General features: G+C 44.8%; 1 long non-coding RNA gene across 2 annotated transcripts; it reads right to left on the bottom strand.

Moving 5' to 3' along the window:
• On the bottom strand, positions 1 to 8,764 carry LOC136790416 (uncharacterized). Of its 2 annotated transcripts, none has more exons than XR_010830299.1 (3): positions 8,261 to 8,764; positions 8,075 to 8,128; positions 1 to 5,815 (listed from the first exon to the last, which is right to left on the bottom strand). It is a non-coding gene; the product is annotated as an uncharacterized lncRNA (long non-coding RNA). The 2 variants fall into 2 exon arrangements; XR_010830300.1 differs by having other exon boundaries at positions 1 to 5,776.
• Between the last annotated feature and the right edge of the window lie 14,722 nt (positions 8,765 to 23,486).

Here is a 23,486-nt window from a genome sequence, read left to right as displayed (position 1 = left end):
GTGGCAAACCTCCAATTCTCCTCTCAGTATTCATTGCCTGCAGAACCCAGCAAAGCTTCAGGGACAAGAAAAATGTATTTTTTTACATTTATACAGCATTAGGTCTACATCAAGTCACGGCTCTTGGGAGACAGTCTCTAATCAATATGAAGCCATATCTCTTGAGGGTACAGTGCTGTAGAATTAGATGAATTACTGAAAATGGTGGGTCAGAAGTCTGCTGTGTCCATAGATGGGATGTGGGTCTGAGAGGACAGCTGTCTTTCTTGCTGTGCAGCAGTCTCTTCAGTCCCATATTCATGTATCGAAGAAAAAAATATTCAGAAAAAAGCTCCTAAAGCCTGACTGCATCCCCTAGACCCAGGTGGGGTTGTATACCCACCCGTATGTTTACTGACCCATACATATACCCTCCCACAGGCATACCCATGCTGCAGAGCAAGGTGTGTGGACATACTGATGGCAGCACCGTAGTGCCAGGCCCATCGCGGCGGCGCGATGGCAGGTGGCACAGCACTCGCAATACGGCCAGGAAGGTGCGGGCTGGAGCGAGGCGGCCGTACTGGGAGTCACGCAGCCCGTCCTTTGAAGTCAGGGAACAGTTTCCAAGTGCCATTTGTGCCCCTGGCTTAGTTTGCATACATGGCATTACATCACCCAACAAAGCAGCCTTCAGTCAAGCCCCGCACAATAGCGAGGGGTTGGCTGGGCTCCATGGGGGGTTAATAGTTGCCCTGGGAACACCACATTCCAGCATCAGCTGCTAATGTGCAAAGCATGCTGTTCGGGGCTGGCCAGGAGCAGAGCATGGGAAAATTCTTGCATACTTTATGAGACGGAAACAAACCCACTTTCAGCAGAACAACGGCGAGGCATAATCCCCCCCACCTCGCCCCCGCCGCCTTCGCCCACCCCTCGGCAAGCCAAACGCTCCGGACCTTTGTGTGAGGGCTGAGAGGTTCATGCTCCGGGGTATTTTGCCAATAAAAAAAAAAAAAAACAAAAAAAACAACAAAAACAGGTTCCGATCCAAGACTGAATTTTCCACGTCTCAGGAGATGAATGGGCTTAGTGTTGAATATCTTAAGCGTAATTTCATACAGTGCATCCGGGCAACTGTGGCCAGGCCATCCTGTGGAAGGTTTAACACCTGGGATGAGGGGAGCACCTCCTGGCCTAATGTCACGAAACAACCATCTGTCTGTCTGTCCCAGTCCTTCTTTCCCTCTTCTTCTGCACTGGCAGGTTACCGCTCTGAAGAACAGCACTACAACTTCACACCGTTGCCTCCAGAGCCCCTGTTTGTACTGAAGCAGCCTTGTTTATTTGCAGAAAAATTGTCACTGAGGACAACTTCTCATGGCAAGGTTTAGTAAATGCAAGTGCGTCTGTATGTGTGTGCATGGCGTTGCCACTCTATCCCCTTGTACGGGCAGAGCTGGCCTCAGCAGAGGCAAAACTGGTTCATCTTTGGTTAAGAAGAAGCTAAACAAGAACTTTACCAAGGAAGTAGTGCAAAGCATGGCTTTGTAGCTCTGCAGTGTGTTGATGTAGCAGAAGGGTCAGTGGTATGGAGATCCTGTTTGTGGGTTTCGTTAGCGAACCCAATTTTAATACTGTCATGCTCCTCTAATTACACAAGGTGTCCACATGCAGCAGTTGCTTGAGTTTCTTCTTCTACACACAGAAAAGCATCACCCATGTAAGGCAAGGTGAAGTTGCACAAGGTAGCTTGCATCCTTTAACAGGTGCTTTTGGCAAGGAGGAGAGCACTGAAGTACTACAGAGCCCCGTAGTTTTTCATCTCAGACAGCATCTTTAGGGGAAGTTAATAGGCTCAGCATCTTTAGGAGAAGGTAGTAGGGAGGGTTTATGTAGCTGGTTTGCAGCTCTTGGCCATTGGGGCTGCAGGTCCAGGCTGCCACTGAGTGCTGCAACTCAGTGCCCCTGCATGTGGCTACTGGAAATGAATTAGGTGACAGGCTTTGCCTGCTGGTAATCCAGTGGACGCTGCTTGTTCCTAAAACAGGATTTTAAAACATAGCTAGTGCTATAGCAGCACATGGCAAACACTTTAAAGGAACATCTCTTTCAAACCTCCCTGTCCCATCTGTGCCACGCTGGTGGTATAGCTAGCTGCATGCTATAAAAGCTGCATGCTATAAAAAACACTCTTTTAACTAAAGACTTGAGAGAAGGTTTGCTTTTGTCTCCCCAGTTTGTTTACTTTGTAAACATGACATTATGCATTGTCAGTTCAGCTATTTTCCCCCTTGCAGTCTTGTTCTGGAGATTCTTTATATCTTCCCTTCACACAGCATCTGAGGAGAGAAATTGCTGTGCCATATGCCTGTGAAAACTGTTGCAGTTAATGAGCAGGCTGGATAGTATAGTACTTACTGCTACTTTCAACTTATTCTTTTTAACTCCTGTGGCATGAGGATGCAGTGGTTTTGATCTAACAAGAGCCCTAAAGCTGGATTTACAACATCAACAAACTATGGCCTGGATTCTTCTTGGGGCCCTGGATAACCCGAGACACGTCTGTAGTAAGCCCCTTTTATCTCCAGTTCAGTGCTTTTAAGCCGTGTTGGTTGTGACCGAATGCTGCTGCTGCTCCTCGCCTCCCGACACCTCTCTTCGTCCCGTTGTTCATCCGCAGAGTGGTTGCTTGTGTCCGTGCAGGCTGCCTGCCCTGTGAAGGAAGGATCCCTGAGCTGCGAGAGACCAAGCTCAGCTGTGTGCAGCAGTACACAGATGTCCTACAACATGTCTGGAAGCAGTCCAGCAATGTTTGCACCGCGATGAATTCGAGCTAACAGTTTCAGATGTCTCTGCATCGTGTTCCGCGTCGTGTCTGAATCTGTTCCCACGGCTGAAGGCAGACCCAAAGCGTATCTTGCTGTGTTTACAGCACTCCCCAGAGGAAAAGGCCAAGTAGGATGCAAGGTGAGCCTGTCCTCCAGGACCTTCTGTCCCCTCCTGCTTCTGATGTTTCCTTCATGGGAATGATATTGCTAAGGGGCTCTGCAGATGGCAGGAGGGCTGAGTAAAGACAGCGATGCCACTAGTTCTGGGAGAAACACCACTCCACTCTGTCAGTGAGCGTAAGTCCACCACTGCTATGAACATTGCACAAGCACATCCCCTCTTGGCAAATAAAAGTCTGTCTTTATCACAGTCTCAGGAGTTTTGTAGTATTTAAATCTCCAGTTCGCGTACCAGGCTCTCTGATATTCCTGTGCCACTGACTAAAGCAAATCCAAAGCAGATTTTGTTTGGCTTTCCCATGCCTCAGTAGTCCCCAAAAGGTGTTTTTATTATTTTAAGTATTAGGCATGTGCATGGGAAAGAATTTTGTTAGTTCAGCTCGACCACTCCCTAGGAGCTTACTTGGCTCTCCCAGAGTCTCCTCTCCCTCCGGCTGCTCACGTCTTTCAGCAGATCGCACTGCTGGACTCAGCAGCTCTCGTCTGGTGTGCGCCCCGGCAGGGCTCAGCACCCCTGCCCGCCCTCGGCAGGGAGATCCCACGGGGTCCACAGGGGCGGGCTGAGCCTTGGAGGCTTTTGGCTGAGTGTAAAACCAGCACAAGGGTTGTACACTGCTTAGATCCCCAGGAGACCTCAAACTAGATCTCAGCTAGTATGTAGGTAAAGGATAGGACTTGAGGCAGCCTTCGGAGTAGTAGCAAAATCCATTGCTTGCCCTTTATTCGAATACATTGATGCTTGCTGGTTCTGGCTCTTGTGTGAATAGCAGCAGAGCCAAGTGATGTATTTCTCTGGCTGAACAGCAAGAAGACCATGGTGTGTTTTGCTCCATATGAATTGTTTTTTCCAGTATCTCAATACTGAGTGATAGGTGAAGGGGCAGGCAGATAAATTCAAATGAGAAATAAAATGTTTGAACAGACACGAGCATTCAGGATAAAGCTATGAAGTAATTTTTGAGCAGATGGGCCAAAAAGTTGTTCAGTAGTTTGTTAAGATCTGCGTGAGACTAATCTGCTACACTTGGTTGTGAATAATGCAAGGAGAGATAGCGTAGGCAAACAGAATATTGCAAGCCAATTCCTTCCAATTTGTACTTAGTACCTTAGTACAGACATGAATGATGTGCCTCAGTTCAGCAGGAAGCATCCTGCTGAGATTTCTCTCGGGCTCCACTAGCTCGTTGGTCACAAAGCAGGACGCCACAGCCTGACCTCAGCCACGCTGCTCTCTGTCCCACCTGGGGGTTCACAACACGGGCGCAAAGATGGGGCAACCCCCTTTTGTTGAGCACATCCAGGTGCCCTCTGCTCACCAGACCCCTGCTGTGACTTGGTCTTCTGTTAGCTGGGAGCCTGGGTCTCACAAGGCTGAACGACGAATAAGTGTGGGTGAAGGGATGGGGTGTTAGACCGCACAGAAAAGCTGGTGGCTGCGTGGAAACAGTCTGGTTTCACCAGGGCAGTGTCACAGTGTCACGAGGGTTATTTGCAAGGAGGAAAAAGAGGCAAAGAAAAAAATGCTGAGCGGTGTGGTGTTACTGGCAAAACAGGCTCAGCTTAGGGAATTTTTACCTAATTTATTGCCAGTTAATGCAAGTTTCTAATCACCGATTTGGATATTGAGAAAAAGAAAACACAAACAATTAAACAACCATGTAAGTATACACCTTTCCTCGCCCTTGCCTGGGCTCAGCTTCAGCTAAATGCCTCTCCTCCCCCCTTCCAGTGTCCTGCCTCCCCTTGCTCTTGCTGTGGGTTGCACTCAGTAAGCCCAGAGGCTGGGGTGGTAGGCATCATGGTTTCGGTCTGCTGCTCCTCCATGCTTCTTCCTGGGGTTCCTTTGTTCACATATCATTCTTGTCGGTTGTCCTTGCTCCTCAGTGCTTCTTATGGGCTTGTGTGGGCCACCCACTGGGTGTCCTGTGTAGGCATGGATCTCCTCCTTCCAAGAGCGCAACTCCAGCTCCATGCCTCCACTGCTGTCTTTCCCTCTATCATTCTCCCTTAGAGTGTCTCCTGGGTGTCTCCACAGCCCCCGCTGCTGAACCCCTGCCATGTATGCGTCACGCATGGGGAAACGTATTTCAAGTGAGACTGAGAGATAAGGAAGATATTTATTTCAGGGAGTGGGAAGACAATCGAAAAGCAATGCAGCATGTGAGGAAGGGATGCAAGTGAGTGAATGGTGTAGTTGAAATTTGTCTGTACATGTGAAGATAAAGTTTTTCTCCTCCTTGTGTAATACAGGAATATTCAGTGAAATGGAAAAGTAGCACTTTAAAAGGTGACCACAAAACTTCTGCTATAAAGAAAAAGGCTTACATGGTATTAGGGAACAGCAAAAAACAGGAATGATCCCTCTTTCCCTGACAATTATTTTCCATGCATTTACTGCCATAGTTTGAGCACTAAGGATTCTACTTCAAACGAGCCTCAGCTACTGCCATGTCCCCGTTATGGTTGTCTTCTATAAGGGAGAAAAAGAGAAAGAGCATGCAACCCTGCTGCAGGAATCACAGGCATCCCTACCCCAGTCTCCGACTCCTCTTATGGAAACATCTTAAAGGGTGGTCATGATCCTCAGGAGAAGGCCAGGGAGGACCAAAAACCAGGCTTGATCAGGAGTTTTCCTTCATCACCTGAGTGAATAGGCATGACCTCTCCTCATAGCAAATGTCCTACATGAATGGTAGAACAGGCCAAGGTCCCTGGTGGAGTTGTAACATGCTGAGTTTCTTCAAATATTGCAGAGATCACTGTAAGTGGTAGACCAGCAATATCTCCTATGGCAGAGAAGTAAAGGTTCAGGCACATGTGAGGAACTACAAAAACAAATGAAAAAAAGATCAAATGGAAATGTTTTGAGTTCTGTTGCACAGAGGGAAATATGACTTCAGGTATGAAAGGGGGAGAGGGGATGGTGAGTTTTGTTGCTATGGCCAAAGACCCGATATTACAGTGCAGAATCTGTAGGGAAAGTTGGCACAGGATCAGTAACCTCCTGGAGTGGGAGTGTTTGACCAGACTCCTTAAAATCGCTGTAGAAAGTGATTTGTTCTTTCACATCTTTGTCCTTGCATGAGAAGTCCCCATCATCAGTGGCAGAGTGTTGACCATAAATTGGCTGCAGCAATCCCAAAAGATGTGGTAGATAGTTGCTACAATAAGCTTCCAGTAATCTCTACTCTGCGCCCACCATTTCACCACCACTGTGTCAGCTTGTGATATATAGTCCATGCCAGCATAAAAACATTTTCTACATCACAGAACTGCTTTTCCTTTTTTTTTTTTTTTTTTTTTAATGAATAATGTAAGAAGTCATCTATGTACGTCTTAAAAATAATGGAATGAGAGAAAGATTTTGTTGCCATGGCTGTAAATCATGCTGGAGATCCTGCTGTAATTGCCTACCTCTCAAACTCCCCTTCCACGGTTTGTGATACAGTCAGACAGCATGGACTTGCTCAATCCCCGCCTGGTACAACCTCGCTATGCCTGGTGGTGGTTTGGTTGGTATAACACCAGCCCAGCATGACACAAACCTACAAATCATAGACCCAAGCCACCGTTGTGTTCTGCAGTGGAAGCAAGGAACGAAGAGCACCAGAGAGCCTGGCAGTGCCTGGAATATAAGCTTACAACCAGCTCTGCTCTCTGTAGGCCTCTCTGATGCACAGATCAGAAATGCTCCAGGAGGCTGGGTGCTCAGCTTAGTCTGGAAATGACATTGTGAGCTGAGCCTTTAGCAAATGTAGCTGTGAAAGGCTACTCTGTTATTTCTTCATTCTCATCTCAGGAAGGATAGCATCCCAAAAATGTATTTTCGCAATTTATCTTTTTTTTTTTTTATATATATATATACCTTATAGATACACTCTGTCTCTCTTCATAGGATTCTTCTCTGCTTTTTCATTAGGTAACTAAATATGTGAACAGGAGCTTAATGATACTGTAGCACTTTAAACCAAGTATTTAGTCTTATATAAAACATTTCCTTCATGCTTTATGCTCAGTATTAATTTAAATTATTTCAATTTATGAAGTTTAAAAAGTCAACGACTCAGCTGTTTTTTAAAGACTTTTGTCTAAAAGTTTAGATTTTGCAAAGGTGGAAGAAAACGTTTATTTTTGTAGCCTCGGACCTCAAAGACAGCCAAGTAGGCTCCTCTTGGTGCTTCATTGTGAGTCACACTTTATCAGTGGTGCTGAGGAGAGACCCAGCTGTGCAAAGCCTCAAGTATGAGCTGTATGTTATTTATATATTCGCATACTTCAGTGGAGTTGTAGCTGAGCTCTAAGGAATCAAAGAAATACATGTGGTGTGGCCACTGGGAACACGGTGAATGTCTACACACTGCGCTTACCTTCCTTCCTCTCCTCGCATTCAACTTACAAGTTAGTCAACCTCTTCTTGTCTCACACCCAGAGATAAGTATTAAACCACGGATCCTGCTTAATTGAGAAGTTTCAAGGCTTTCTTTTTTTCCCTGTCTTTTGTTTGTTCTTCAAAGGCTGAGAAGAAAGCCTCCAGCACGAGCTGCCTGCTGTGCTCGGTCCCGGTACCTGCCTGGTGACGAGAGGGCTACGTGCGGCAGGGAGCCGCGCTGCTCGTGTTGACGTCCTGCCAGCAGAAACCCTGTGCCCAAAGCCAGCTGAGAGCTACGCCTTCAGCACAACTTTGGAACAAGTTTGCGGCAAAGTCCTGGCTCATTTGATCCGGGGAAAATATCTCTGGTGTCAGAGGGGCCACAGTGATGTGAAGTCGAGTGACGACGCGAGGCCTGTAGCTGGTTGAGCAAGGTAGAGGTGCCCAGGCCTATCTTCTGCACCCACGCTCCTCAGCCCCTTGCCTCCAAAGCAGGGTGAACAAGGTGGTGAGCTGCCCAAAGGGATCGGCCCGGCTCGCAGCAGCTCCCGGGCACAGAAGTTGCCTGGAGAGTGCTTGCAGGCCTCGGGGCTGACCAGGTCGGTGCCGGGGGGTGAGACAGCAGAGCTGCAGCACCCGGCTCTGTGCTGTGCTCAGTCCTTGGAGCCTTACTGACTTTATGCATTTGTTAAAATGAAGGCTTTTTTGGGCTTACCTGAGCTGCTTGTTACTTTCAAGGTGTGAAGGCTTGTCACTCCGGTTACCCACGCTGTAGTAGTTTTTTAGATACCAAGAAGTATAAAAATGGCAAGACTGGAGTCAGAACAGTCGTTACATTTGGCTTACATCATTTACTCAGCAACGCTACACATTAACGAAGCACGTGGGAAAAAGCACAAACCTGTGTTATTCTCATTTTGGGCCACCCTTCATTTGCACTGGCCTCGGGCACCAAGCCTGCAACCCAGTCTGTCGTTAGCCTTCTGACCACACATGAGATTTTGCTCACGGGGGCCTCTCGTTCCTCAGCCCATTTGTCAGGTGAGCTCAGACGTTTCTTCTGTTCAAGGTGGACGTGGCACTCATGTTACCCAACCTGACTTTCCAGCCCTCAGGAAGACAGGAAGCATGTCTGCCTGATAAAGACTTTTAACCCTTTCCTTATATGTACCTATATATGTCAGACAGTTCACTAATACAACTGGCACACTTGTTTCCCTAGAAACAAATTTCTGAGCAAGTTATGTCCAAGGGCTCGTGCATGATGTGCTGTGAATCCAGTTTGGAGGTGGTTTTGGTACTCAGTCGGGAGCAGGAGGAGGATGAGAGCCCAGTCTCACTTTGCTTCTCAGGAGGAGCCAAAGGGGAAGTGAAATTTGTCTCTGAGTTTTAACTGTACACGATTTAGGGATTAGGATGTTTTTTTTTTTGCCCTTGAAGAACCTGTTAGGGCACTGCAGGGGCTGGGAGCTCCGCATGGGCAGCCAGGGCTGGTCCTGCTACCCCTAACAGGAGCAGGGCAGCTGGGGCACCAGGGCACCTCTCTGCACGATGACCACGTGTTGGGAACCTACATGCCTAACACATATTCAGTTTTGTCAGGAGCTCTGAGATTAAAGTTAGAGGGTGGAAGTGAAGTTTTGGTTGTACAACTAAGCCTACGTAGGAGCTCTTGGCCAGTGTAGATATGTCTGTAAGGGAACACTGTTCTTCACACCCTCGGCAGATGTAGCCTTGCCAGGAGAAGTTTGCTCTGTAGACCTGGCCTCACTCTTTCCTTCATATTTGAAATGTGCTTTGAGAGCCACAGGTATTTTTCACACAAGATAAGAAAGCAAAGGAGGAGGCTGCAACAATGGCCAGTTGTTTTCAACTCAGGAGAGTATTGTTCAGCTGGTTTATCTTATTTGTATTTTTATCACATCACCTCTCAAATGTATCTGTACCACCTGCGGTATCTCAGGAAAATAGAGAACAGGAATCACTTAACACGTTCAAGTATGGGTCCAGACAGCCCAGCTTCCAAGCTGGCAGCCCTGTTCTCACCAAGAAACTTACAAGCTTTTGAAACATTCTTTGAGTAATGGGCAGACAAGCCATGCTGCAGCGCTCGATTTCACAGAGAGCATCCCGTGGCTCTGCTCCGGCCTCTGCAATGGACAGTGTACACTTGGTGTTTGCTAGGAAGAGTCCTGAAAAAACACAAGCCTCTTACTGGCACAGTGGACACTGTTCCACGTTTAAATAGCTGGTGAGCCTGCAAGAGGAGATAGAAATACTAACCACTGTGCATTGTCTTTGTTGTCTGTACTACACCCCTGATATCCACTTCAGCTATTAGAGGTGGAGGAAAGGAAAGCAATGATAGTAAGGAAGAAAGAAGAGTAATAAAACTCCAGACAGGCACATTATTGGATGAGAACAGGGAAATCATAGCCATTTTGGGTACAGTAAATCTTATCTTTAAATACTTTGAGCAGCTTTCTCACAATGATAGAGCCCTTGGAGAGACTTAAACTGGAATAGCTAGTTAGGGAGCTAAAGTCCTCATTTGAAATCAGCTCTGAAAAACAAAGCTAAAGCCCTGACTGCATTAAAATTCAAATTGAACCTGGCTAGGCAACAACATGCATCTCCAGGGTGACTTTGTAGCCATCTATTTCCAACAATACTATAAAGAGCAGAAGGTTTGAAGGGAGGAGCCCCTGATGGTGTTAACAAGCTGGTGCAGATGGAATTATAGGCAATCGGAGGCCAACACTTGACAGCCTATGAGAATAAAACATATGTATATACTTTTAAAGACATACCAAAAAAGGAAACATTTAATAGACATCTTACCTGATTTGAATTCTGTTATAGAATACATTCTCTAGCTTGTATATACACCAGCAATGCTGAAGTCATGTATGCATCTGATTAGAAATTGTGACCTTTCCTACTCCAGCTGCAAATTAAAAGAAAAGCAATGGAGAAGGTTAGACAGTACAGCCAGCACACTACCATGCTAGAAAGAGCACTTCTCTGCTGCAGTCACATAAAGCCAATAGTTCCCTTTGTGGGATTTGGGCTGAGATTGACCTTTGAAGCCCAAATTCATGACTCCTGTCAGCACTTGCTATAGCACCCGATGAAGCTGTTCCTAGCCCCAGCTGTCTGCCCCTGATCTAGCTGGGGAGCATCCCTCCCTCCAGGGCAATGGCAGGACAGATGCTGTGATTGCTCCTCACCTGCCATGGCTCAGTCTATCTTAGTAAGGATTGACTTAATTAATGTATTAAATTATTGTTTTGAGTGGGGATCTTGGGCAGTTTAGCAGAGGACAGGCTATTTATTCTGCCAGCTCTGCTTCTGTGAGAACTTTAATATCTGTGAGACTGGGACAGGCAGCTAGGCACCAACAGTTCTTATCTTCATATCTGGCAGGGATTCTCCGAGTCGGAGCTCTGAGATCAAGCTGCTATGGACAGCATTGGTATTTATGTGATCATGGCAGTGGGGCAGAGAAGCAGCTACAGCTGGTTACATCCTGAACTACAGCACCTTAACCTGACAGAGACAGCAGATCAGAGCTGTAGGTCCCACTACAGGTAATGAATATTTTGCCCTAAGCTTCAAACTAGAAATGGAGGAGACTCAAGAGATACAGCTTTTGAATGATTCAAAAGACTTTCTTAAAATATCTTAAAAAAGGAAAATCATGTCTGCTTAACAACTATTTTTTTCCAGGAATGACATAAAGCTCTCCTGTATCAGATATCACAAGTGCTGGGTTGCATGGGGGCTTTATTTGATACCCAAATCAAAGAAAAAGTTCTTTTTTACAACTAATGTAAGAGGTCTGTAAAATTTCTATCTGGGGCTCAGGAGGAGTTATTGCTACAACATGGGATGTCGTAAGATCATGATACTGGTTACTTTTCTGCCACTCCTCCCCTCACACCTTCTTAGGCATTACCAATATGTCTTAAGAATTGTTCTGTGCCCAAGATCTGCGAGGAAATTTATCCCATCAAATTTAATAGGTTCACAGTTTAATGGACAACAGCAGCACATGATCTGAGGCACAGAACACCTGCTTAAATGATATTTGTGCTCATATGTCTAATTGATCCAGCTGGTAATTGTGATCACCCCAGGAAGACAGGGTTATTCAATGCACAAACAGGTATCTTTGCTCACTTTTGTACACCCTGTCTACATGGCACAAACATTTGCAGTTACTGTGTGAACACATTATACAAATGACATGTCTGGCTTGGTGAAGCAAACATGGCATCTCTGTTCTATATTTTAATGTAGTTATATTTTACTAACACTTTTATGGCTTAACAAAGGCATCTCCAATTATGGTGCAGAGTTGACCAGGAACCTTAAGATATCACCTTCCAAGACACAGGCTGCCAAATAAATGACTAAAGCTGGGTGTGCTGGAGGAGAAATGCTGAAAATTTCATAGGAGACAGAAAGAGTTGGCATTGGCCTCCAGAAACAAAAAGTAAGCACTCTGCATTTTTTTTGCAGCTGTGACATCTGCACGGTGTGACTTCCAGTGCTGCCTCGCTACTGCTCAAAGGGCTCTGCTCATGGGTTCTAAACACTTGGTGTGAAGGTAGTTCATCCAAACTTAAAAATGGCAAATTTGAGTGTTTTTTTCTAATATTGCATCTTTGCACAGAGTGGTGTGAAGCTTTTTTTCCTCAAGGAGAGCTGAAACTCAAAAGGTTGGAGCAATAGTGTGCAAGGGCGGCATAGTTCAAGTGTGTTTGATCTGTTTTTTGTCCTTCCTTAGGCAAGATGAGTTATTTCAATAACAAACTTCATTATCATCACAAGTTGGCAGCCAAATGTGCTAGAGGTATACTTATTTGTTAAATAAATACAGGGAGTATGCTTCACTGATTTACCACACCCACACCAAATTCCAAATAATTACAGGCTTGTTGCCAGGCAAGCTAGCATTTCTTTATTCCTTTTTTTTTTTTTTTTTTTCCCAAACAGAAGTCTTATTCATAAATCAAAAATACATCATAAATAACTGGCTTTGGTGAAGGAGATAAGTTCTCACACAAATGCTAAATAATTGCTCTGAGTGCACTTCCGCAACTGAAGGGTGGTTTGTATTGATTTATTGCCAATAGTCATTCCCTGCTAAACCTGAGAAGTTTCCAGTGAGATATGAAACAAACTGAGAAAGCAGAGCATTATAGTGTGCAGGTGCTCTCTCCAACCACCACCACATGTTGGGAAAGTTTGGCTTCAGTCATTCAAAAAAGCCTTCCATAAGCGCCAAACACTTCAGTGTGTCTCAAGAAACACTCAGAATTGCACTGTGGAAAGCACATTTGGGCATCTACGAATGTATCAGTCCAAAATGGTGGTGTTCTGGCTCCGGGCATCGTCATGTTCTGGGTGCTCTCAGTAGGCATTGAGCTGTCTTGCTCTCTTACCCCTCTTGAAGGACAATGTGAAGACAGTGCTTTGACACTGACTGCATCCATTCCTTAGAAAAGTATGAGGGCCTGAGTGCTTTTTAGACCCAATCACTTCCTGACATAGGGGGAGAATAGTATGGGGAGTCAGATCTCCACAACTTTCTAGCTGGCATCTTTCACCAAGTTTACACAAAGAGAGGGAAGGATTGCTTGCTCAAAGTATCTTTTACAGGTTAAGGTTTTCAGTCATATCTTAAGCTGTTCATATTGGCCAGTCACCAGAAAGAGCCCGAACTACTAACATGCCAAACATCACATGGCCATGCTGTTATCAAAATTTCAACATGACTAGTGGCCAAAAAACTGTTTAAACTTTATTGCCTACATGCAGGCTTCACCTTAGTGGCCATCTTCAGCTTGCTTTCCTCTTTTTTTCTAATAAATCTGCAGGACTGAGGATATTGTGGCCAATGACAGGAGAAGGAACATGTTGTATGTTGCTTGGGAAGACACATGGTGAATGAACATGGCTCATCACATACCCTCCGAACAGTCAGATGGCAATTTGGAACCACAGAAATATCTACCTGGTTCTGCTGTCTTTTTCTACCATTTTTTAATTTTCATTGCTCTTGTCTTGAAGACTTCAGCCTAATAACAGAATTCTCTATTGTCACGTGGTCTGTGCAGCTCTGCCCACATATTGATAATGCTGGTGGAAACAACTAAGGCTAACAGGCCCTGACTACAAAACCAGCTAATTAACTGACTGGGGGAGAATATTTGCCTCTCAGCTTTTCTCCCTGTAATAAATTGCCCCTTTGGGAATCAAAAGGGGTGATTTACTATCTCTTAATCCTTTTTCCTCTTAGATACCATTTTTATTTGTTTTCTTATTCACTCTTTATTCCCATTTTTGATAAAAAGGCGTGTAAAATGTCACAACATTTTAACATATTAATACTTTTTTTCTGCACAAATTGTCATGTTTTCCTACAGTTCTGCTGAGGTTAGAAGCACAATGCAATGAGTCTGAGTTGCTTAAACATGTGCTTCTGCTTCCATGTCTGGATTCTCTTGTTTTAGAAGCTCTCTGGGCTTTTCAGTTGGGATTCATTCCTCCTGTAGTTTCATTATTCTTGGTCTACTCTCACTGACATTTCATTATTGTAAGCAAGAAAAGGCTGTAACTACTGTACAATGACTATTGTTTCAAGCACCCTTTATCTCTAGCTGATTTATATTTCTAAAACTCAGGGCAAGGAGGAACGGTTGCCACAATGTGTGGGGAACAATGGCATCCTCTGTCTTACACAGAGAGGCCGGATCACAGTCAAGAGACTTGGAGGTAAGCCACTCACTAGATTAGAGTTGCAAAGTCTACAGTAGGTTGAATGGGAGAGGTGGAGGGAAAGCTGTGAAGAAATCTTTTTCAAAACCTTTAATGCGTGGCATTTTTGTAGCTTTCCCTCTCCAGGAGCTGATATTGCTAATCCCTTTCTAAATGGTGTTTGAACACCGCTGTCCTCAGGGGTCCACCCATCTCCCAGCTCCACCTCCTTATTCCCTGCTCCTTTGTTTATGCATCCTGGTCTAAATCCTTATGGGATTGATAAGGAAAATAACTGGCTTGGCATTGCACACTGTGGCACCAGAATGGTTGCCGAAGTCGATCAACCCTGGTCAAAGAATATTTTATGCTGACTGATTACTTGCCAAGCTCTGGAAGTTATGGAGAGGAAGCTTGGAAGAGAAAAGAAGGTACTACTATTCACTCCCTTGATTGCAGCTGGTCCCAGGAAGATTTTGAGAGGGAGACACTGGAAAAGACTAGAAAATACACTGCTTTTCAGAGCAATGTTGTTAACTATGGTTAACTCCCAGGTTGGTGAGGGCCCTTCTTTTCAGAGGAGTGGTCAGGGAAGGCTGATCACAACTCAAGGTGATATCCATCTGTTGAAGGTTAGAGGTTTGTATACTGTTACGTATTATTCTGCTGCTGGAAGTGACCTTTTCCCAAGAGGACAGGAGTTCCTCACTGCACGTGAGCTAACGCAACTTTGCTCAGGTTAGCAGAGCTGACTCCAGCTGAAGAAGAAGCTTAAAAGATGTGGTCTCAAAATCTCCCCTGACTTTTTCCTGTTGCTTTTCATTTCCTAGTGGCAATTCAGGATGTGAACAATCTGTTGATATAAATCACCCTGAAATTTCAATGAGATGTTTTCTCCTTCGCTTTCTTGCAAACTATTCTATTGTGCACCCTAGTTTACTGTAGATTGGTTTGGTAGCATTTTGTGAAGGTACTAACTTGCTTTAAGTGCAGAGAGCTTATTTCTGGATGCTTCCTTAATAGATTTGAGAGATCATTAACGAAATAGGCATTGTCCACCTTCAGCAGAGAATAAACACAAACGACATAAATGGATTACTAATTATTTGCCTTTTTATCAGCATTTTACTGCTCTTTACAAGCTTTGTTTACTAAGTGGAAACGTGCTAAGAATGTTAATATTGAGAAGATACTACAGCATTATGGAAATTAGACAAGACAGATAATAAATATATTTGTTTTGTGATAACCAGTGGGAGCATATTGTGTAGGTGAGAAGAGTGCTCTTCAAGACAGGAAATAGCCATCTGCAGATATTTCCTGAAGCCCTGGCCAGATACAGAACTGCTCTTAGCTGTAACGATGGTTAAAGACATGCACTCGTCATAGTTTCCTCGTGTTTTATAACCCCACTCAACCAAGTGATAAGACAGCAAATAGCACGTGTGCGTTCATCTCACTGGCAAACAACGTGGGTAAGGTCAGTCAATAAAGCTAATTGTACAGAGACAATCAGATTAAAAGTGCCAGTAGCCAGGTGTCAGGACTACTCCTGCTTCAGTCGACAGACACGATCACTAGATACGTCACACTTGGACGTTTCCAAATTTTTTGCCAATTTTTAAGGCAGAGATCAGACAGGGAAGGGAAGGCAGCACATCTGCCTGCTCTCAGGTCTTGCACAGGCTCCTCTGGAACTTCCTCTGTGAGGCAGGGTGCTGCATCTGCAGCCGGGACGGTCTCGTTGCACAGCAGTCCCCACCTGCCTGCACTTCATTTGCAGTAAACTGCTGAAATGGTTTCCTTCAGGTTTGGCTTTGACCCCATAATCTGTCTAAGGAATCGAAGTGGAGGGAGGCCATGGACGAAAAGAGCAGCACTGATCTGGAGATGCTCTCAACAGCATCAGAAAAGTCTCCTGCTCTGGGAGGGGGCACAGCTGTATAGTTTCAGCAGGCTGGTCTGGGGGCTGGCTGCTGTCTCCTCTCCCTCATGGGTAACTCCTGTCCTCTTCTCCTCCTGAGGTCGGCTGAAGCACACGGAGGAGATGCAGCTGTGTGTGTATGCGTGCAGCCAGGGCCGTGCTCCCGGCTGTCAGCGCTCCCCAGGCTGGGGACACAGCAGCGAAACGCCGAGGGCTGGCGCTCAGCCAGGAGGCCAGGGCTGTGTCAGGGAGCGGGGCTGCCAGCGGTTTTGCCTGGGAGGCTGGAGGAAATTTTAAATAAATACTCTCTTCAAGAGGGCGAATGCTGAGCCTCAGATTTAAAGGAAATATTAGTCCCAGGGGGGTGTGCGTATCACGCGGGGCTCTCAGAATGAGATGCAGGCTTCTGAAGATGTCTCTTAGCTGTGTTATTTATGTTTACTTTTCAGTACTGTGGTAGCTCCCAGGAGCCATGAACCAAGTGCCTCTTAACCTAGGGACTCTATAAACACAGGCTAGAAGGGTGATCCTGCTCCGGAAATCTTTCTCTCTTTGACAAGCTGACATTTGAGCTGATACTGTTTTACTTAAATCAGGCAAGTAAAATATACAGTGAGCACCTGTTTTTTCTGGCTGGATGCTTGCCTGTCTCTGTCTGTACTTCACTTGGCCACATTTCTGCCACCTTTATGCACTGCAGCATTCCTTGTGTAGCTTCAGCATTTCCATTGTGTGTGCTCTGGTTCAGTCATGCCTGATGCTCATTTGGGATGGTGTAAGTTTTAAAAAAAAATGTTTATTTTTTCTTTTTCTTCCCTGCTTTACACGACTTTATTTCATCATGCCAGGAACTTTCTAATAGGGGTGATGATGATCTGTAAAGTAAGGTATAAAAGTACTCTGAACCCTACTATGCACACTCCTTTCCCTAATTTGAAAAGGAGCAAAAATGAATGGTTATAGAGCATCTTATTCTGTCTGTACACTTCTTGCTTTGTATGGTGGCATCTGGCAGGTTTTGCTCTGTTTTCCACATTGCTCAGCACTCGTTTTCCCTGCTATGCACAGTAAAAGATATGAAGACTATTAAGAGTCAACTTCTGCTCTGGTCAAAATTACAGCCAAGTGTCATTCAGTGTTCCTTAGGGATACAAAACAGCCATGCAGTTATGATGAAATTAGGTTCTTTGTCTATATAAATTATATCCAAACTATTTTTTTTCCTGTAGCTAGGATCACCATTGTCACTAGTAGAGGCAGCTGGTGGTGCAAAGCTATTTCCTTCCTCCTGAAGTTTGTTTTGTGCAGTATTGCTATAGTCTAGTTTAAAGTTTGTCTTGCTGAAGTTAACCTGGAATTAGTACTTTGTTTGCTGGGCTCTAAATTAGTGGTTTGGCAGCTGCTCCACGAGCACCTGGGCAGTGCTTGCAGCCAGGCTGATGCTTTTCAAAGCAGAGTAGAGGTGAGTGTTTTAACAGGCACCATTTCAGCAGCCCCCAGTGACCTGGGCCCTCCTGAAGGTGCAGAAGACCTCCTGTAGGTCTGTGAGGACCACTGAGGTGCTGGTGTGGCATGGTGGAGCTCAGGTGTCCAGAATCTTGGGGAGTTGCTCCATGAACACATCTACACTGTTCAAGCCTGGAGGACACCCACTAGGAGAATTATGAAATGCTGGTCATTAAATAAGCGGTCACAATTTATTACATGTGCAGGAAAAAACATGTACCCAAGGGCAAAAATTGTAGGAAAATTTTTATAGACCACAGCATACTTTTGCTTGGAGAGGGTCTCAGAGGTCATATGGTCCAACCCATGCTCAAAGCAGGGTCAGCTGTGATGCTAGGTTAGGTTCTTACATGATCAAGTAGTTCTGGTGTCCAAGTGGTACTGACAAAGAGGCTGGTGTAGGTGTGCACAGAATGCTTCTGTTCTTGCTTTTCCCAGCTTTTGAGTGCTTTTCCCAACTTGACTTGTTGAGTGCTTGACTTGTTAACAACATTATTCCAGTGCACTAGGGGATTATTTCCTGGTGCTAGCCTTGCAGAGACAGTAGGGTAGTTTGATGTGTAAGAGTTGCAACTTGTCCTAGCAATTATAAACCCCACCTGCAATTATTTTTAGGCATAAGAGGGCAAGCTAGCTTTGAAAAGCATGTCTTAAGAGCTGTATGAATCTAGCAAACTTGCAACATTGCCACGAAGAAATGTGCTGAGGCATGTGAGGCTTGGGCAGATTTAGTCTGCTGACAGGCTGATTCTTGAGTGGCACCATCTTAATGAACCAATTAAATAACGGGCACTACTTTCCTAAGGCTATGACCCAAGGGAATATTGCATTGTTCAGCTGAATGCTGGAATTAGTGAGTCAAAGTCTTCCCTCAGTTTCACTAGTTAAACAGTGACATCAGCCTTGTTACCCCAGATTTCCATTCCGCAAACACGGGGCCTTATACTGCAGACCTAGAGAAGAAGGTGTTCACTTTTCATCCAGTTTTGAAATTAAATCTCTCTCGTTTTCTCTGGAATGCTGGGTGACATGTTCAGAGATGTACAGCAGGTAGCTCACATTCAGCTGGAGGCTCTGTGAGCTCCAGAGATGTTCTGAATTACAAAAGGAAACTTTGCAGCTTCTTGCAGCCCCTAATAAACCAGTGTCCTCTTATTGATATGAACAGTGTGGTCCTAGTTAATCTCCAGGAAGGGGATTCTCCGATGAGCACCCACAGAAAAGCTGTGATCAGGAGGTAGAAGCTCCGTGTTGCAGTGTCTGCGAGAACTCGTGTGCTGTGCTGAGGCCACAAACCACCTACGACTGATGCAGGGTTCAGATGGTTCAACCCTAAATCACGTGAAGGAAAGCTGCTTCCCCATGAGGACTCACAGAGCAATGACAACACTGAGTTATGAGTGCAGACAAGGAAGGGCTCCATGGCAGACGTGAAGGAGGGATATTTTCCTGCCAGTGTTGCCTTGTGATGTGCTAGGGTTTGGTGGGCTGGGTGGCCAACACGCTGCTTTCCCCTGACAAGCTTGCCTGCTGCAGCTCCTGGGGAATGACATCCTACAGGACACAGGATCCAAGGGACCACCACCCTGAACAGGAAGCAAGCGGGTGCAAAGAAGCTGAAGAATGGAGCCTGCAGACCCATGAGGTAGCAGCCCAGTGAGGCGAAAGCAGGCAGGAGCCCCAGGGAAGCACAGATCATGGGAGATAGCAAGGGGCTGGAGATGATGTTGACAATAAGATCAGTAGTGCTGTGGTGGCTGCTAGCCAGAAAGTTGGAGAAGGGGCAGGACATAAAGAACTTTTTGTTGTCTGCTGGTGGAGAAGAGCCATAAACGAGGATGGGTAATCAAAAGGGACAGCCCGAGCCTGCCCCTCAGAGGGAAGGCAGAAAGAAGATGAAATACTGAGACAAGAAGTGGGTTCAGTGGGCCATGAGGCACGTCTTCCTGCAGTGGGAGTTCACTGAAAGACGTCCTTGGTATGAGTGACCCATCAGAAAAATCCTGCTACAGCGAGAGTCAGAAAAAGGTGATGTTCCTGTGTCGTGTGGAGCAGGTTTGGTTTTTTTTTGTTTGTTTTTTGGTGGCTGCAGCCCTGTGCGCTGGGCGAGCTGGCGGGGCCGGCTGCTGCTGCAGAGCCGCAGTGCCACCTCCTGGCACCGCCTCCGTGTTGTCCTCGGCTCCCTCGCATCCTTCACATCGCGGGGAGGGGGCCGACACCAGCCCAGCGCACTCTGGTAAATGTCTGATCACTGGGCTGCAGGAAAGTTACGCTAAATGGCCCTAACGATGCTGCCAGATTTTTTATTTTTTATTTTTTTTTTCCTTGAAATGCTGCTGTTGTTTTGCTTTCACTAGCGTATCTCCTTGGAGAAAATGTGTTTGGGCTTATATGACAGCGCTCACAGAAATACTGTGTGAATTTGGCTTGTAGATAAAGAGAAGATGAAGATGAGATTCGTGATGAATTTCTCCAAGCCCTACCCTTTTTGTTGCTGAATTTCACTCATCCGTGGCAGTTTCCTGTTAACCCTGGGACTGGACGTAGTTATTTCTCCACCTTTCCACTCCAGTGGAGATCCTAGTAAGACAAAAGGAGGATCCTCTCCCTTAAGTTGGGTATTTCATAATCCTACTGACCCACAGTGCCTAATAGATTATGTATGTGTGCTGGAGCTGGAAAAATTCTTAAAACCGCCATGCTCTGAGTAATTTTCCTGCCTCTTTTGTTACTTCTGAAATAAAGTCAGCCCACCTGGGAAAGAGCTCCAGGGCAGTGCCCAATTTGCTGTTCACACACATTAATTCCAGCCTCGCTTGTCCCTGGGAAGGACCTTGTGTGTTTACAGGTCCGGTCCCCTGCAACTGCGGGCAGCCGTGACCATGTAATTGCTTTCTTTTGCCCAAGTGCTCAGAGAGGTCTGGAAAATCAGTGGTTAGAGCAAATGCCCCTGGGAAAGCCGTATTTCAAAGCTAAGTAAACTGACAAGCTAGGAAATTTATTTGTCCAGAACTGTGAGATTTATTTGCCTCTAGTGAACCCCACTGACTGACTTTTTTCAAATCATTTCAACACTGCTGGGTAGTTGTTGAACATCACAGCCTCCCCTCCCTTCTAGAAGGTTTTAGAAAAACATGATTTGAAGTCTCATCCTTCTTCAGCTCTTGCTTTGCATAGTTTAATCAATCTCTACATCAATATGACGTAGTCTACATCGGATGACATGGAGAGCTTCATTATTTAGGGTCATAGATTTCTTTGCTGTAAATTGCTGTAAATTGTTGTATCCTACATTTAAAATGTATCCTAGGTAGAAGTGTATTGAATACTAGTCCTGGGCACTAGTTCCTCTCATCACAGGATCTTTCTAGGAAGGAGAAGCTCGGCAAGATTATTTTGGAAATAGGGTCTTAATTGCTGCCAGTATTCCTGTCTATGGCAATACCTCCTGCAGGATGCTTGGAGGTCTGTCCTCAGCTAAGCTGTGAATTCAAAACCCATGTCCTTCATGTTTCTGGATGAATTTTCTAAAAGGAAGGTGAATAATTAATAGCAAATAAACTTTGGTGATAACTCTGTTTAGAATAGCACAGATCTGAATTAGGTTTACAGACGTTTGAATTTCAGCAAGACTCTTGAGGGAACCTAAGCCAGCCTCTACATTTTTTTGACTGCAAGTTTTAAGAGCCAATATCTTTTAAAAGTCACTTTGGTACATACTATAATGGCCTTGCCATAGTGCACTTTTACTGAAACCAAATAAAAATAAAAATACAAGTGCTATGTGAAGGTCAAATTCTGAATACTTTGTTGACAATGGCTATACCCTGTATCCCTCAGATGCCCATACAAAATCACTTTTTATGTCATTGCTGGTGTTTCTGTCAACTCTAATCATAATCCCTAAAGTATTTGAACACAATATCTGTACCCATCTATATAAAATATATATATATATATGTGTGTGTGTGTACACATGCACATACCAGTCAGCAGGAATAGTTGTGTGCTTTTGGTATCGGCTTTTCTGACGACTCAGTTATCCCAGAGTCAGCATTTTGAATCCATAAAGGCCATCTCTGGTGGAATTTCTACTCACCACATTTTCCAACCCTGAGAGGCTTGCTCTGTGTATCAGAATTTGACTAGTAAAAATATTTTCATTCCTAAAATAAATTGCTAAAATAAACCCCAAATACTTAAATGGGTATAAGTCTAAGCCTTGACACAGTTCTACCAAGATATAGGTGATACATACCAGGCATTTTAGTGTAGGCTGTTGTAGGCTGCATTCTGAAATGTGAAGGGAGTGCTTGAATGTCTGTTGCCATTTCCTTCCTATGGTAGTTGTGGCCAGTGGGTTGGAGAATCTGGTCTTCTTTGCAGTGGGATTTTCCAAAAATTAGGATGTTGGCATGAAGTTATTGGTGAAGTTCCTGTTTAATTACTGGTCTTCATTCACTGGATCATGTTATTTTCTGAGAACCTCACTGTGGTTTCTTTGGGGTATTAGAGATGGTTATTGATAAGGAGGATTTAAAAAATGAACTGATGAGAATAAACAATGTAAAATACTGTTGAATACTCTTAGTATAGTTTCTGCCACTTGTGGCATAATTGTGTACAGGTTTACAGGTCAAACAAGACAAGTGGTGATGAAAAGTATACATTTTATCAGTGTTCATTTAAAACGTCTTGCTACTCAATTGAGATTTCTGTGTTTGTGAGTCATGTAGACCTCTGGAGCAATTATTTCTAAAGCTGTGACACCTCACAGTGGTATTGCTAATCCTAGGGTGATCCAGAACAACGGATTGAAGAAAGAAAAAAACACTTAGAGAAAAAGCGAAGAAATAGATCCAGGGGATCTATATTCCAAAAGGATGAAAGGATAAAGTAGGCAGGTTTTGGTAGAAGTGGGGAAAAATGTGAGAATCAGTATAACAATAAAGATAAAAAATAAAATTGTGCTAGAATCCTCTTAGAAAATATTTGATTTTGATTTAATCTTGTGTGACACGTTGATCCATGTATTCAATTACTACTGTAATACAGTCATATACTAAAACAAAACAAAACATAAAAAACCTCTGGATTTTAAATGCTGTGCTTCTGGTAATGAACTGCTCTAACTATATGACTCATTTAGGCAAACATATTAAAGTTCTTTTAATGCCAATTTTATAATGTCAATTAACTGGCTACACTGGAGACTTTGAAACCGTGACTGCTTGGCTGAACTGACCCCTCAAAACCTATAAAGCTCAGAGTGGTGATCCGCATTAATCAGAGTTGTGGCTTGAAGTTGCCATCAGTCACCCAAACCATCCGGGCTTCTCCAGGTCCTTTGCCTTACACACACACATCATATGGCATGCATATTTGTACCCAGAGGGGCAGATTTATCAAGGCTCCTGGAAGAGGGTGTTTCTGTCATCCTGTGCCCACTAGCTTCCTTTCTTTGCTCAGAATGAAAGTCGGTCTGTCCTACCAAGATTTAGCTTCATCTGAGTCAGTTCCTAGGGAAATGTGGCCTCCCAGGTGAAGCATGGGCAGGCATCTGGGCTGAGACCACAGACAGAGCAAGGCTGACACAGTGTGTGATTATCCCTACTCAAAGAACATGCTGGGTTGAAGACACATTTTCTGTCTAGTTAAGTCTTTTCCTGATTTATCTTGCAGGAGAGTAGTAGAAGATGCTAGAAAGATGCAAAGGGAGGAGGAACTTGCCTCCTACCTACCCAGCCTACCTGACTAATCTTTAATTTAGGAATGCCTTCAGGTACAGAGAGGAGCTGAGAAGTTACCAATTCTTTACCTGAATGCTCAGTGCTGGGGACAGGCAGCCATGCAAATCCCATGGAAGTTGACAGAATCTGCACATGCTGAACGGAGGCTACAACTGTTCTGTAGTGTACTGAGTCACTGCTCT

The sequence above is a fragment of the Anser cygnoides genome, chromosome 3 (assembly GCF_040182565.1).
Source record: "Anser cygnoides isolate HZ-2024a breed goose chromosome 3, Taihu_goose_T2T_genome, whole genome shotgun sequence".
Lineage (NCBI taxonomy): Eukaryota > Metazoa > Chordata > Aves > Anseriformes > Anatidae > Anser > Anser cygnoides.
This window is presented reverse-complemented; position numbering and strand designations above follow the sequence as displayed.